Here is a 17645-nt window from a genome sequence, read left to right on the forward strand (position 1 = left end):
CATAGTATAGTATAAAAATTCACTTGTGACGTCACGAGTAAATAGCTAAAATGGTAGCGTAGTCAGCTCTCATGCAGGGGGCACGGGTTCTAGACCAATATGTCAATGAAATTTTTTTTTTCAATTTTTTTTTTAGATGTGAATGATAACGTTGCCTATCTGAACTTGGCAAGATACAGGGCAGGTGAAGTAGAGTTCATCTGTTTCTTTGTCCTAAGCATATGAAAGGATAGTGTGGTCAGATACATGCTCGGTTGGAATTGTTTTTTAAACGATAAAAACATGTTGTCTGAGACTTGGCAGGACACTGGGCAGGTGAAGTAGAGTTGAGTAGGTCACCTGTGACGTCAGTTTATGAAGGGATAGTCCGAAATCGGTGTTTTCGGTGTTTTTAAAAGATAAAAAACATATATTTGAATGTGGGGTCTGTTTTTTGTGACGATAAGTGACACTGCAGTAGCGTACCGAGGAGGGGGGGGGGGACGGTAGGGGAGGGGAGGCGGGGGGTGGGGAGGGGAGGCGGGGGGGGGGGGGAAGGGGAGGCGGGGGTGGGGAGGTGGAGGGGGAAGGGGGGGGGACATATGTTGGGGCGCCAAAATGGTTTGGAAAAATAAATTGATAGGTTGAGGGGGGTTCAAATCGAAAGTTTGAGTGGGGGGGGGGGGGGGAATTGCACATCAAAAGTTTGAGGGGGGGGGTTCAAATCGAAAACTTTGTCCCCGGGCGCCGGGAAGGGTCGCTATGCCTCTGAGTGACAGACGTGATGTTTTTTGATGGATGACCCCCGAAACCCACAGTTATCCAACGGATGACGGGTATTCTAGTATACTACTAAAAGTCAAGTTTGTTTACATGTTTGAATATTTATTTTTTTGTTTGTTTGTTTGTTTGCCTGATCAAGTATCCTGATATGTTCGGCTCTATCTGGAGAGCTGTAAAATAGTATGTAGGTAGAGAATAATTTTTTAATGCAGACAGACTGTTAATCACAAATTTATTTAAAGACGTTAATTAATTTATTGATTTATTCATAGTTAAATTAACCGTATTTTTTTAAAAATGTTAATACTTTGAATAAACTTTGTGGGGATAGTGACGTCCCTTGATGTGTTTACATTTTTGGTACAATAAAAATGGCGGACCCCATCATAGACTTTGTGGCCCATTCAAAAGTTTCACGCGTTACAAAGCTAATTTTCTGCCGGCTATAACTTAAACAATACGTCCGTTTGCTGTATTTATTACGTTCCAACACTTATATCAATTTTCAACTGTCTTTTTCATTTAGTTTTACGATAAATTTCTCTAGATCTAAAGATCAGCTATCGAAGGAAATTTATGAATCTAGCCTAGATCTAGATCTAGCCTAGATGTAGGTCACTAGATTCAATGTAAATTCTACATCTAGAATCTATTTCAGGCCTTAATTATTTTATATAAATCTTTGTTTGGCTTATTTAAGATAAAATTTAATTTGAAAGTTAGTACTACTAGACTTATTTTTAGATCTAGATCTAGAATCTATACGCGTAAATCAAGTTGCATAAGGAGACACATAGTATAGTATAAAAATTCACTTGTGACGTCACGAGTAAATAGCTAAAATGGTAGCGTAGTCAGCTCTCATGCAGGAGGCACGGGTTCTAGACCAATATGTCAATGAAATATTTTTTTTCAATTTTTTTTTTTAGATGTGAATGATAACGTTGCCTATCTGAACTTGGCAAGATACAGGGCAGGTGAAGTAGAGTTCATCTGTTTCTTTGTCCTAAGCATATGAAAGGATAGTGTGGTCAGATACATGCTCGGCTGGAATTGTTTTTTAAACGATAAAAACATGTTGTCTGAGACTTGGCAGGACACTGGGCAGGTGAAGTAGAGTTGAGTAGGTCACCTGTGACGTCAGTTTATAAAGGGATAGTCCGAAATCGGTGTTTTCGGTGTTTTTAAAAGATAAAAAACATATATTTGAATGTGGGGTCTGTTTTTTGTGACGATAAGTGACACTGCAGTAGCGTACCGAGGAGGGGGGGGGGGACGGTAGGGGAGGGGAGGTGGGGACTGGAGGCGGGGGGGGGGAAGGGGAGGCGGGGGGTGGGGAGGTGGAGGGGGGAAGGGGGGGGGGGGACATATGTTGGGGCGCCAAAATGGTTTGGAAAAATAAATTGATAGGTTGAGGGGGGTTCAAATCGAAAGTTTGAGTGGGGGGGGGGGGTGCACATCAAAAGTTTGAGGGGGGGGGGGGTTCAAATCGAAAACTTTGTCCCCGGGCGCCGGAAAGGGTCGCTATGCCTCTGAGTGACAGACGTGATGTTTTTTGATGGATGACCCCCGAAACCCACAGTTATCCAACGGATGACGGGTATTCTAGTTAGATCTAAATCTTTAATTACCGAGTATTGCAGACTAATATTTTTATGAGTTTTAAAAATAAATTAAAATAATTATTATTATTTGTGCATGGAGCTGAAGAGCCGCATCTTGACATCAAAAGAGCCGCATGCGGCTCGCAAGCCGCAAGTTGCCGACCCTGGTCTAGCTTGACTGTGTTTGATTGTTAGAAAAGCGTCCCTTTATTCACGGGATCCAAAATTTTTGATTTGTTCTATTTATTCTGCTAACGTTACTATCTAAATGTCATCGAATTTGAATGGAAGTATGTTTTAATAAAGCTACAGGTTTTAGATTTTCAAGCAAAACTTACAGTTAAGTATTTAAAAGGGTAAAATACATTGTTTTCATAAGGTTTCATAGCTAATATAAAAAAATTGATATAATGATTACGTAATGAAATTTAGAGCGTTTAATTGTGAATTTCAAGCATGTCTTAGTTACACTTGGCCCATTTAGCTATTTTTGTGAAAGTTATTTCCCTTGAATAAAATTTTGGTATTTGGATTTTCAAATGGGAGATAATTCGTTGCTTAACTTTACATTCATGTCAAATTCCAGCACCTTAGTTAGGTTGACAGCTTACGTATAAATACAACTTATTATTTGCTATTGTAAAAATTATATAGAGCTTAAGATCTAAACAATATAGTTTGGTAGTAATTTTTAGCATTATCAAGTTGAAAGGCAAATGCATCAGTAGCCGTTATAGATTGCAATACTTATTGTTAGTAGATATACAGTCGTAAATTAAACATCGTATTAATTGTCTTTTCATATTTTTCACCCTCTCCTAAAGGATTCATATATAACAATTTTAGGCTGGAATCTATATTATTTATAACATTTTATTTTTCATAAACAAAAAAAAATCGTTACATAATCAGACAATATAGACATTTTACAATTATAACTAAAGACAGTCAAGCTTAAAAAAAAAGTACGTTCCGTTTTGGAATTCACCTTGGGAGGACTGCAGGGAGCACAAGACTATAATAACTTTTTTTTTATTTAGTGGGTTTTTTTCCAGACTTTTTTTTCTCCCGGGAGGGGAGGGGGGGGGAAGCACTGAACATTTTTTAAGGGGGGGGGGGGTGAGGGGGGCTATGTCGTAAAGTACAAAGTAGACTCGTGCACTTAGCAACAATTTCAATAAAATGTGATTACGTTTGCAAACTGGAATTGAAGGAATTAGTACAAACTTTTGCGACGAAGGAGGCAAGTAAAAATAGATTTTGATGTCTACTTATACCGTGTATGCAATTGATAATAAATTAATAATTAATATGTCACTTTTAATTAATTGTTTTCTTATACATATGTTTTAGTAATTATATTGTGTGAAAGGGGGCGTTTTAAAAAGTTTTGCCTAGAGCGCTAAATAGCCTGGCGCCGGCACTGCTTAGAACAGAGTGTGGTGTTTACAATTTCTTTTGATTAGAGGGTGGAAGAAATAAAGATCAAACTAAGTTAAAGAAACTCTTGTATGTGGGAGGTTGTATTGTACTGATAGTTCAGTGTCATTGTCTGTATGACAAATCGATCTCTGTAGGAAAAATGTTAGTCTGTCTGACAAATTGGTTATGTAGGGAAAATGTGGGTCATGGTCACATTTAGAGGTCATGGTCACATTTAGAGGTCATGGTCACATTTAGATGTCATGGTCACATTTAGAGGTCCTGGTCACATTTAGAGGTCCTGGTCACATTTAGAGGTCCTGGTCACATTTAGAGGTCCTGGTCACATTTAGAGGTCCTGGTCACATTTAGAGGTCCTGGTCACATTTAGAGGTCCTGGTCACATTTAGATGTCCTGGTCACATTTAGAGGTCATTGTCACATTTAGAGGTCCTGGTCACATTTAGAGGTCCTGGTCACATTTAGAGGTCCTGGTCACATTTAGAGGTCCTGGTCACATTTAGAGGTCCTGGTCATATTTAGAGGTCCTGGTCACATTTAGAGGTCCTGGTCACATTTAGAGGTCCTGGTCACATTTAGAGGTCCTGGTCACATTTAGAGGTCCTGGTCACATTTAGAGGTCATTGTCACATTTAGAGGTCCTGGTCACATTTAGAGGTCCTGGTCACATTTAGAGGTCCTGGTCACATTTAGAGGTCATGGTCACATTGAGAGGTCATTGTCACATTTAGAGGTCCTGGTCACATTTAGAGGTCCTGGTCACATTTAGAGGTCCTGGTCATATTTAGAGGTCTTGGTCACATTTAGAGGTCCTGGTCACATTTAGAGGTCCTGGTCACATTTAGAGGTCCTGGTCACATTTAGAGGTCATTGTCACATTTAGAGGTCCTGGTCACATTTAGAGGTCCTGGTCACATTTAGAGGTCCTGGTCACATTTAGAGGTCCTGGTCACATTTAGAGGTCCTGGTCACATTTAGAGGTCATGGAAAAATTTACAGGTCACGTTCATATTTACGTATCCTAGTCACATTTACAGATTATATTATAGATTTATAGGACAATGACAAGGTAATTTAATAGCCATCGTGAAAAAACGAGTTCGTTGATTCACCCGCATAAGATGGTCCCTCTCATTCTAATCACAATCAATTGTTACTAACTCGATACAATATGGTACCCCAACCCGTCACATTGTGAAGCCTCCCACGAGGGTTGTGCTTGAAGGCATGGATGTGCTGAGGATCAAGGGACATAACACACTGTGAAGAGTGGCTCAACGATCAATGTCTCTGTGATGCGTGTTACAGTGACGGTAATATGTTATAATATACGTAGCTGTGATATAAACTTGTAACAGGTTTTTTTATGTGTGTATTAGAACAATCTCATAACCAACTAAATTATTTTAGTGGCACTGTTACGATAATAAAGCATAGTTTAATTTGAACTTTAAAATGCACATTTATAATCATATCGTAAACAACTGTGCACCTGACACACGCCCGCACAAAGGCCCCCCCCCCCCCACTTATGCAAGCACTAACATACACACAAATCTATGCCTGGAATGTACTGCAACAGAGCAGAAAAAATTGACCGTTTCCTTGACTGGTCACATGGGTCTTAAAGTATTAAGCTAATGATAATAACCTTCCCCTCCCCCACAATCCATACACAACCTCTCCTGGTTTTACATCTATGAACTGTGTTTCTTTCACACATTTTTTTCCGAGGGGGCAATTGAAACTTTCGGGTGGGCACACTGAAATTTCCGAGGGAGGGGGGACAGTTGTTAAAGTATATATTTTCTTATTTCTTTTTCGTAGGCGAGGGGGCGGCATATACTTGCTTCAGATCCGTACCGCCACCAACAGCTGTATCTAACTTCATCCCCCCCCCCCACACACACACACACACTGATCACTGTGGTGAGCTCAATTGATTACTCGTTACAGCGCGATACAAGATGGCTACCGGAAGGATAGTTTCAATACCAGCATGCACCTATACGTCCCGCCGGAAGGATAGTTTCAATACCAGCATGCACCTATACGTCCCGCGTTTGATTTCCCACCAGATCTAGAGCAGAAGTGGCAAGCTTGGAACATGACGGTCTAGATGAGATGTTTTGTTTACCTTGGATGAGCGACGGATGCTTGTCGCTACAGAAGATTTAGCTACTAAATACATGTAAGGGGCGTAAATGTAATGTGAGTAAATGTTAGGGGTGTAAATGTAAGGGATGTAAAGGTAAGGGGAGTGTAAGGTGAGTAAATGTAAGGGATGTAAATGTAAGGTGAGTAAATGTAAGGGATGTAAATGTAAGGGGTGTAAATGTAAGGTGAGTAAATGTAAGGGATGTAAATGTAAAGGGTGTAAATGTAAGGGGCGTAAATGAAAGGTGCGTAAATATAATTACAAGGGAATCGGTGTAAATGTAAGTCTTGAAAACTAAGAGTAAATAGTTCAGGTTCAACAATCCAATGTAATTTGGAAAATGTTAGTTTACTATATGGCGACAGTGGCGTAGGCAGGGGTCATAACCCCCCCCCCATAGACCCCTCGGTATATATATAAAAAGTATGAGGTGGGGTGCAAATCGAAAGTTTGAGGGGGGGGGGTGCAAATCGAAAGTTTGAGGGGGGGGTGCAAATCGAAAGTTTGTCCCCGGGTAAAAATTGGAACCCCCCCCCTTGAGACAATCCTGGCTACGCCACTGTGTGGCAAATTAGGGTTCAACTAAAAGGTATGGATTGTTGTTGTTTTTTTCCAGCAAAAATAAGCAACCCGTGACAAGTAAAATTTGGTGGCGAGGGTGGGGTGTCAATAACAAACACAAAATTATCAAAAAATTATCAATGGTTCCGGGTGGTTATCAGGATTACGAATCAGCATAACTCTACTGCACATCAGCATAACAACCATTGCTGCACATAACATCAGCATAACACAACTGTACAGTAGCATAACACCTCTCCACATCCACACCTGAACCTGCTATGTTTAACATATGTTTGCACTTATTGTTTTTTGTTTTTCTTTATCGTTTCCCTAATCCTAACCAGAGAAAACACAGGTTTTAGTTTTATGTACGCGTGTTGCATGGTTCGAGTTACGAACAACCTGGATCAAGACCTCGTGGGACGAATTAAGTTCGTAGCCTGGAATTGCCTGCGGACGAGTTCGGAAATTGTCTTCCAAAAACAACGTCTCTAAAAATAGATTTCCCCAAAATAGTTTCCCTGTCTCATATTTTGTTTTTTTTTTACTGCTGAACATTACCCTGGTCTATAGGTCCGGATAATGCACTAAACTTGCACTACCAACCCGCTGTTGAACAACATCAAATGTAAATTTGTCTGTGTGCATAAACATCTGCTGATAATTTACAGAGGAAACTGTTCGCGAAATCGCTTCCACCGTCAATATATATAAAGCATATGTAAGTCTTTGAATTTGTGCTATAGACTCAATTTGGAAGATGTATTACTGTCATCCTAAGATCATGCAATGAATCATTTTCTCTTTCAGATTCTACTTAGTTTTCATTCATATGTGTGTGTGCATTTTTGTGTGTGTTTTTGTGCGTGCGCGACAGTGCGCACTTTCATGTGCGTGTGTATATATAGTTTTCTCTTAATTTTGAAACTAACATCATTAAAGCTATACGTGCTTATAACAGCGCCCAATAATGTTAATAAAATACGCGAAATCATGCCAAAAAAAAAATGAAAGAAAAAGTTTCGATAACTTGTTGAGAGCAGGCGCCCTGTATGAGTCGCGAACGTATGTCTGTGTCACTGCTCTAAACATCTGATGACAACTACCGCCGACGGCTGAAGAGTTACTTCATACAGAAGTCAAGTTTCCGGGTCCAAGTGGGTGGGCGGTTATTCCCCTTGAGATTGTTACCACTAGTTACCCCATTTACATAGTATTTGTAAACTGATTTACAATGTTTTGTACCCATGAGCTTGTTAGCTTTAGTTACCCCATTTACACGGTATTTGTAAACTGATTTACAATGTTTTATACCCCTTGACTAGAGAGCATCATGCAACTGACTAAAACTTCGAGCTGTTTACTAATGGAGTACCAAAGTGATTCTTTTGTTTCTATTGATAAAGGCCAACACTTTCTATTGGTGAGCTAAAAGCAGAAAAGAGCCACCAAATCTCTCAATAAGCGAAAAGATCAGCGCTTGGTTTGAGGTGGAGGAAATTGAATTATTCCTTTTGTTTCTGTGTCACAAATCAATGAAAATCAGTTACAAAAACAAGCCGATGAATTAGCAGAAAGGTAGATGGCGAGATCAAAGAAAGGTCAAGCCTAACGCCCGCGTGTCTTCGGCTAAGTGAAACGGGAAAAAAATGATAATTTTTTTACCGGAATATTAGCAATCGGGTAATGGGGGTAAGACATGCATTGCGTGAGTCATCCTACCCTTGTCGAGATGAAAAGTTCTAAATCTGCTAACCCAAACCTACATGACATGTTATACCTGTATGTTACTAGTTTGTCTCGCAATTTGGTGGGTGATGCTAGTTTTTAAGCATTACAATCTCATGAACTTTTTTTTTTGTAAAAACACTTTTTTATTGTTTTGACATTGTAAAAAAATGATTTTCAAGTATTTTCAAATGATAAGTAATCTGTCCTTTCTCAACTCAAATTTTATATCGATTCATGCACAGGCAATGACTTTCTTTTCAGCTTAGATTCCTTTTCCAAGCTCTACATAACTGCTACAAAAAATATGGCTTACTCTTTAACCTAGATACCCTTTCCAAGTGCTCTGTAACTACTGCACAAAATATGACTTTCTTTTTAACCTAGATTCGCCTTCATACACAGCTCCACATAAGAAATCTGTTAGGGCGACGAGCCAAGAAATCTGACAACAGAGGCTTAGGTAGCAGTTACCTGCCCCCTTTTTTTATTCTCGTTAATGGTCACACAACAATCACATCCCCTCATGTGGCTGCTCTTAGTAAATTATCATCACAAGCGGATAATTGGAAGCAGGGGGCGCTACCTAGGCATGTGAAGGGCTTTGGCAAACATGACGTAACCATGGAAACAGGAAAGGGGTGATAACGCGAGCTATTTGCTCAACATGACGACAGCGGTTTTATATTTGATCATGTTCGAGCAGAAGCCGGTGTCTGGTTTGTATTAGACTGCTCACGTACTAGACCGCTTTCATGTATCACTACGCCTCCCCACGCCTGATAGAAAAATCCTCTAATTTCAGTATTAAAAAAAAAAGAAAGTCATCCACACGCATTGGGTTGAAGCTGGGGATCTCTACCACGGTTTGCGTGCCAGCTAGTGAAAGACTTGCATTACGGCGAAGGGGACAATATAATCACGATGTTAATGCTTTGTGAAGAATATATTTTATCAGAGAAATTGGCGTTATTGTTGTCGAATTTCCATACGACATTAAAAAAAAAAAACCTTGGATAAAAACTATTGGTTGACGTGAGTCACAGCTAGGGGCATTTCTCTAGGAGGTGGGAGCCAGCGGGCTGCCTGGGTGTACACTTTTTCCTTTCTAGCATTTACGAAGTATAGAGAAAGTATTGTAATCGTGCACAAAAATCACTTGAAATTTTAACAATTTTCAGCGTATTACACTTCAGTCCTTCATCACATCCGAAGTATAGAGGACTTATTTTAATCAGGCAAAAATTATCAATCCAGATTTATCAAAATTAAGAGGTTTTATGCGTAATCCAGTCTGAAAAACTGGGCTTTGCAATTCTGTCCGTATGTCTGTGTGTCCCTCTGTGTGTGTGTCCGTGTGTAAACACGATTACTTGATCCGTATCAACTTTTGAGCGATTTCCGATAACCGGAAGTGGTACTTTTTCTACTTTGAATTTTTCAAAAGCCTATAACTTGAGTACTATTTCAGATAGATAAATGAAATTTCACATGTAAGTAAAAGATCTAATTCTCTACCTTCTGTTAAATTTTGAGTAATTTCCATAGACTGGACGTGGTAATTTACGCTACTTCCGATTTCTCAAAAAACTAATGTAAATTTTTAAAGTATTAATAATATTACGCACTATTATGCACTTTTTTATTTGGCGTTCACTTGGTGTGCAATTCTTTTGTCTACGAGATTTTGTTCTATTTTTAAAACTTTAAGTATTTAAAATGGATTAAAAATCATGTCTATAGTCCGAGTTCCCATCCCCTGTTATTTTATATAAGAATATTCGAGAACGTTTAGGGGAGATCACTCCTGATTTATTTTCTATGTAAATGCACAGTGGTTGCAGCCAAATCCAGCTCAGACGTGTAGCTACGACACGCTCATAGTAGTCATAGCACAGTCTTTCATACCCTAGCATGCACCTAAATTTAGCATTCATCTCGACCGACACACTAGTGTGCGTACAGAGGCTCACCAATAAAAACATCTGCTGTAGTGAATTTGAATGTTCTGTTTTAGGATATTTTTTGTTCTGTTTTAGGATATTTGTATCCCATAACATTTGAATTACCTCGTTCCGGATTTACAGAATAAAATTTACATTATTCTTTTTTTTTCAATTTTTTTGTGTATTTTGAAAAAAAAATATTAAAATAATCATTTTTTTTTTTTTAAATAGGCGAAACAAGTAGGCCTACATTGAAAATTTAGTAACACTCAGGCGCTTATTTTAGACTTTCATAAATCAAGCGTTCGTATAGTCTTAAGCTTTCGCAACCCGCAACAAAATGAGTTGGAATAGTTTTTTTCTAAAGCCGTTTATTGCTATCCCTGTATGTTAATGTCCCCGAATATTTTTAGTAATAACATTTCTGTTTTTTTCAGTCAGACCAGTCTATTTTTAATACGGGCCTCTCGTGTATCGGTTGGACTGTAGCAGGACAGTGGAGTCACTGAAAAAGTCTCCTGACTCCGTGGCTTTATTGGACTCCGCACCACAAAGTACTGAAATTCGGTTGACCGTAAATGCGCATAAAGTAAACATCGACTGCAGTAAAGATAAAACTACCAACTGTTTCAAGCAAATTACCATTCATTTCCATTTCAATACTTGTTGACCCCCTTTTCACGGCCTCCCTCGCACCTGAAATTGTATAATCAACGCAGCTCTATGAAGATTCGGAAAAAAAAAGTGATTATATTTTATAGAAGAGAGTACGACCTTTACATGAAACTAATGGATTATTAGGCTGGCTAAAATGGATTTTGTCCCTATGCTTGGTAGGTCTATTTATCGTAAAGGGAGGTAACAATTAATACATTGATTTTTGAGCAGTTATCCACCTTTCGTTAAGTCAGCATAAGAATCCATCTTTCTTTGTACACCCAAATTAGTTATTTTTTCATGACTAGAATGTGAATTATAGATTTGTATACACCTTAACAAATTAATGTATCCATTTACATGGCGACATTTTTTAAAATGGAGCATAATATGGCCATTGGTCATTTGCTCTCGTTGCATGACAAGGTCATTCCATATCTTGAAAGGCTGGAATGTGTTTGGGGACTATAGAGACGAGTTTCAAACAGAGTTATTGTCTGCATTACGCACGTGCTTATAGTACAACAGCTAAAGGGGGTTCGAGGTGTTTTCAAACTATTGACCGCCCCATCTGATACCTCCCCTACCCTGTCTCAGGTGGGCAGCAGCCCAAAGCCCCTGAATCTAGGGGATCAAAGAAACCTCGTTTTTAAACTTGCGAATCATTGCGGTTTCAAGAGAGGCAGCCGCACCAACAGTTTCTACACAATACCGCAGATAAAATGCTCACAGCGTCATGGTTTCCAAATAAGAGCTTCCCATACACCCCCACCCCCACACTCGTAGAATATTGCCTGTTGCCCATTCCAGGCGTTTGACCATCAACATCTTTAAGTTAACATCATACAGAAGAAAAGTGTATTTTAGATTAGGATGTGATAGTGAATGAATTTTTAGATTTATTTATGTACGAATGTGTGAGATTTAGTATGTCAAGTGACGCGCCTTTTGTATGTTTTTGCCTGAATGTTGGTGGCTAACCAACCGTTCTAATTAAGAATGGATCTGAAAGTTTAAACAGAAATCAAACAGAAATCAACGAAAAGAAAACGATTAATGAAGATAAACTCACGTACTGTTGTCTTCGTGGATTTTTTAAAATCTATTTTTAGCACTTTCATCTACGTCACGTGGTACGCACAGTCGCCTATTTTCCGTTAAAAAAGCCATATGAAGCGTCTATGTCGAAATGCATCTCTGTAACAATAAAATGAATGTTTTATTTAATGCCACTGAATTCCGTTTTATCGACCTAAATCAATCTTTACAGCCTTAGCGACTTTTTTTTAATTTAATAATTATAGGCTGCTTAGATTAAAAACATTTATATTTCGTTATTAAATTTTGGCTAATATCTTTAATTGATCAGCCTTACAGCCAACAGCCTCATCAGAACAGCTTAAAAAAAACAAAACCTAGCTGTTTGATACCTGTCGAGTCGGGGGATGCTGCATGGTCGAGCAATAGAGCACCTCAGGGGTACTTAGTAGGGATAGCAAGACGCGCTATTTCTTGTATATGCCGTCGTGTCTTTGTCTAGTCTTTGGTATCGCTTACATCGATGCTTTAACCCTTGAAACGGTGAAAAGCCACATGATCGAGTATTTGGTATCGCATACATCGATACTTCAACCCTAGATACGGTCACTCAGTGTTTCTTCCAGACTTTTTTCTCCGGGGGAGGGGGGGGGCACTTGAAATTTTCGGGGGGGGGGGGGCGGTAGACTTTCTTCGGGGGGGGGGGCGGACACTGTTAAAAGTATATATTTTCTATATAAATTATATAAATTTCATTTCGTTCGGGGGGGGGGGGGCGGTAAAAAAATTTCGGGGGCTTCGTACCCCCCGAAGAGATGCCTGGAAGAAAGTCTGCTGTCACTGAAAAGCCACATGAAAGGTATTTGGTACCGCATACATCGATACTTTAACCCTAGATACGGTAATTGAAAAGCCACATAACCAAGTATTTGGTATCGCATACATCGATACTTTAACCCTTGGTGCTGTCATTGAAAAGCCACATGATCGAGTATTTGGTATCGCATACATCGATACTTTAACCCTTGGTGCTGTCATTGAAAAGCCACATGATCGAGTATTTGGTATCGCATACATCGATACTTTAACCCTAGATACGGTCATTGAAAAGCCACATGATCGAGTATTTGGTATCGCATACATCGATACTTTAACCCTTGGTGCTGTTACTGAAAAGCCACATGATCGAGTATTTGGTATCGCATACATCGATACTGTAACCCTTGATAAGGTCATTGAAAAGCCACATGAAGCGGTATCCATATTCAATCTAGAATCTAAATTCTAATCTCTTAAGCACACTAATGGAAGATCTATATCTCTATGGGCAGATATATGGGCAGAATATTGATGCCGATACTTCAATAATCGAACATTTTGATACCAATAGAGCCAGAGTAAGGATTAAGATATAGATCTAGATCTAGTTGACCTACAGCAATACCATTTTTTCAAAATAATTTATTTGATGCCAATGCCATGTCATCAAAGATGGATTTAATTTTTAAGGCTGGTTTCTATTACAATAGACTATAGACTAATATTCTAGATCTATATTTAAGTTAGATATAATGCCGATGAAAGCAAATTACCGTGAAAACTATCTTTTTCTGGCTGGATTAACTAAATATAGTGCTAAGAATATGAAAATTTTCTTACGAAAGTACTTTCATTGTGCAAGGGGTATCCATTTTTGTTGTTGTCTTATACTACGCGGAAATGGCTCAGGTCTAGACGGCGCCATTTTGTCAACAAATGTATCAACATTTTATTGTTTTGGTTTTAGTTTAGAGAGTTCTTGTTTCGTCATTGAATATCTAAACACATAGGTCTGGCTAAAATACTTTGATTGAAGTTCAAGTTTTAAAAGGCGTTGATTTTACTTTTTCGAGTAGGCTAAAGAGTAAAACACAAAACTTAAATGAAAGTTTTTGTCGTTCTACTTTATCGTAAACGATGAATTGTCATCGGGCAAAAATTCTAAATCGAGATTTTGACCAATTTAGACGTTTTACAACCTTCCTATCCGTCTGTGTGCTTGTCTGTAAACACGATAGCTTGAGTACACTTTCAGTTCCTTTGTCCACAATTGACGTCACACTCGTAGGGGAGAGGGGGGTCCGTAATTTTGTGACGGTGTGCGATAAGGGGTAGGGGAGGGGGGGGGGGTGTCAGATGGTGTTACGTCACACACACGTTTGCAAAAAACAATGTTAAATAATGAATTTAAGCCATTATTTCGCGTTATAGAAAACTGTTTTAATAAATTGTAATAGAAATTGATGAAAATACTCTATGTAGACAGAGCTGAGACAAGATTTTGTGAAAAAAGTCGATGTTTTAAGAAAAATTCAACTGTAATTTTGAGGGGGGGGGGGGGTAGGCTAAGGTGTCACGTCATTTTATGGGGGGGGGGGGGGGCTGGCTTTTTGTGACCATGTGTGACAGAGGGGGGGGGGGGTAAAAATCGTCCCAAAAAAATGACGTCATTTCTGGAGTACCTCTAAGTAATATATCAAACTTGTAGTTTCCAATCAACTTTTGCTCGATTTGCAGGTAATTGGAAGTGGTACATACTCTATTTCAAGTTTCTCAATAGCCGATTACTTAAGTACCACTAAAGTTAGGTTTAAATTGTAAATGTAGGTTTGTATCAGCTGGTACGCTATTTCTGTGGGGTCAAAATAACTTGAGTATTCTTTCAGGCGGGGGCGGGGATTGCGGTCCGCACCGGGTGACACTATTTAGGGGGGGGGGGGGGTGACACCATGGTGAATAGTTGTAAAATATATAGAAGGAATATGCTTTTTTGGCAATTCAATGAGTAATTAGAGTTTATTCACCTATATTAATAAGTGACAACAAATATCTTTACTATTACCTGTGCGCACTTTAAAACTATCACCCGAATGGGAATGGGGGGAATGTAACACCAACTTCAAAATTCACAGAGGAAAAAGGTTTTGTTGAGTATTTTGAATAAGTGATATGTTAATCAACGACCGGGGAGGTGATAACACCAGAAGTCTAATTATTTACGATGCTTTTTCCATAGGCCTGTAGCTAGCAATTCACGGTGTCATAGTTCCAAGTTTTAAAATCTAATTCTAAACTGTGATAGATTATTAATTACACAACGGAGACAGAAGCCATCAACATGTAGAAGTCTTTAATGGTAGACCGGAAGAGGAACAATATATATGGGACATCACTCATAATAACAACATTATAAATATAACTAATACAAGAAGAGTGAGTTCCCCTGACCTCACAAATCCCAATCTATTACATCCCTTTACCCTTAGTAAACACAACACATCTCTCAATAGAACAATTGATAGTATCCTAAAATCACCAATTATATTGTAACATGAACATTATGGTAGATTACATCCTTACAAACAATGCACAATATGTTACAACATAATTAAGATACAAAACAATGATGTCAAAGTCCTTTTGACCTTTAAAATCATAGGTCTAACTTATTTGGGACTTTGATTGTCCTGCTTGACCTTCTCAGTGGCTTTTGATTTGGTGACTCAAGATTCTGACCATCTGGATTCTCTATCTCAGGAGGTCTAGGATTTAAATCATTAACTCCAGAATTTACATTTTCTGACTCCAGACAACTTGGTTCACTCATATCAACAGAACTTGGTTGTGGAACAACTGAGTTGGTGTGAACTGTTCAGATTTGGTGGGATTGACAGATTCACACTTATTATCTGCACAAGTTATTTTTAACTTTATAAGACACAGGTCCTGTACATTGAACAATTTGACCTGGTATCCATTTTTCCCTTCTCCCATAATTTCTTAGATACACATTCTCATTAACGCCAAATTCTCTTTCAATGGATGATTTGTCATGATTTACTTTTTGTGTATGTTGATGTTGGGAAACAGACCTTTGAACAGTTGGATGTAGTAGGTCAAGATGAGTTTTAATTTTCCTACCACATAGCAATTCGCATGGTGCAACATCTGTTGTTATATGAGGAGTTGTGCGGTATTTGGCTAATAACCTGTTTACTCTTTCATTGTCACCTTTAGCTTCTTCTGTTTGGTATTTACTTTTGATGTTACCCTTTCTTTTAGTTTCTGTAAGTGCTAATGATGTTAGCAAAGTTGTTTGATGATCACATTCCTTCTTACTAATGTATTTGAAATTGCCATATCACCATAATCATTTATTAAGTTACAAATACTTTGTTTAGGCAACTCTGACTGATAATGGACTGCATCTTCTCCATCTTTTATATTATCTTCACAAAGGGTTTTATTTCTTATTTAATATGGCCTTAAGTCATCATTCACAGACTCTTCAGGCCAACCATTCTTACAGTACTCGTATACTTTTATTAAGCACTCATCTTTTTGTGTTTCTCTTTTAATATCATTCACATTTATATTGGAGTTATCCATGATAGTGAAGAGAACAAATACATCTTCTGGTACATAGCTCAGGCTTTGGTTTTTTTAAAGGTAATCTACTAAGACTATCTGCACTATTCTCAGATACAGGTTTGTATCTCAATTCATAATTGTATGCAGTTAGTGTGATAGCCCATCTTTGAATTCTTGGTGAGGCATGCTCAGGTAGGGTTTTGTTTTCTCCAAATAAACCTAGCAATGGTTTATGATCTGTAAAGATGGTGAACTTCCTACCAAACAGAAACTTATGAAATTTCTTAACACCAAAAATGATGCCTAAGCCTTCCCTATCTAACTGAGAATAATTTTTCTCAGCCTGGTTCAAAGATCTACTGGCAAAAGCAATGGGTCTGTCACCCTTCTCATCCATGTGGGACAAGACTGCTCCTACACCATCTGGTGAAGCATCACATGTCAATACAAGTCTTTTCCCTGGGTCATAGTGAGTTGGTAAGGTGTCAGCAGACAAAGCCTCTTTTGCTGTATTAAAAGCAGCTTCTTGTTGTTTACCCCAGTGCCAAGTTGCATTTTTCTGTAGCAGCTTGTACAGTGGTGATAGTTTACCAGACAGATTTCCTATGAACTTTGCATAGTAATTTATCAAGCCCAAAAAAGCTCTTAGTTGTTGAGTATTTTCAGGTTTGGGTGCTTCCTTAATGGCTTTTGTTTTCTCAGGTTGAGGTCTGATGCCTTGTTTGCTCAATATATAACCAAGAAAACTAATTTCTGTCAACATGAATTGACATTTATCTTTGTTTATCTTTAAACCTTTTTCACCAACAATTTTCAATACTTTATCAAGTGTTTTAAGATGTTCAGTGTCATTCTTACCAGTTATGTACACATTGTCAAAGTACACACAAACATTTGGAATATCCTTAAAAATACTGTCCATGACAGCTTGGAAAACTCCAGGGCTGGATGATATGCCAAAACATAGTCTTTCATATTGGTAGAGTCCTTTATGTGTGTTTATTGTCGTATAGACTTTTGAATCTGGATGCAGTTCTAGTTGAGTGTAAGCATGACTAAAGTCTAATTCAGTGAATTTGTCTCCTCCTGCCAAATTCAAAGAAATTTCCTCAATGTTAGGTATAGGGTACCTATTTAGCTCTATTTGCTTATTCAGTGTAGCTTTATAATCTCCACAAATTCTTACAGAACCATCCTTCTTTAACACTGGCACAATGGGCGTTGCCCAATCGGAATAGTCTACCTTCTTTATGATGCCATTAGATTCCAATCTACTTAGCTCATTTTCAATTTTATTCCTCATTGCATAAGGTGGAACTCTAGCTTTGCAGTATC

The 17645-nt window shown here is 38.4% G+C and overlaps 1 protein-coding gene across 8 annotated transcripts in view; it reads right to left on the reverse strand.

Annotated features, from left to right (window-relative positions):
• LOC131952643 (sodium/calcium exchanger 3) overlaps positions 1–13653 on the reverse strand; it is a 158978-nt gene extending 145325 nt beyond the window's left edge. For 7 of the 8 annotated variants that reach the window (XM_059315404.1, XM_059315403.1, XM_059315401.1 and 4 more), the window contains exons 1-2: positions 13560–13653; positions 11939–12059 (exon numbers count right to left, since the gene is read on the reverse strand). The gene's annotated coding sequence lies outside the window, so the exon portion shown is untranslated. Of the gene's footprint in view, positions 1–11934; positions 12060–13559 lie in introns of all 8 variants that reach the window. The other variant, XM_059315397.1, reaches the window with a different exon arrangement.
• Positions 13654–17645: the final 3992 nt, after the last annotated feature.

The sequence above is a fragment of the Physella acuta genome, unplaced genomic scaffold (assembly GCF_028476545.2).
Source record: "Physella acuta isolate Inbredline_101_S28 unplaced genomic scaffold, ASM2847654v3 ptg000883l, whole genome shotgun sequence".
Lineage (NCBI taxonomy): Eukaryota > Metazoa > Mollusca > Gastropoda > Physidae > Physella > Physella acuta.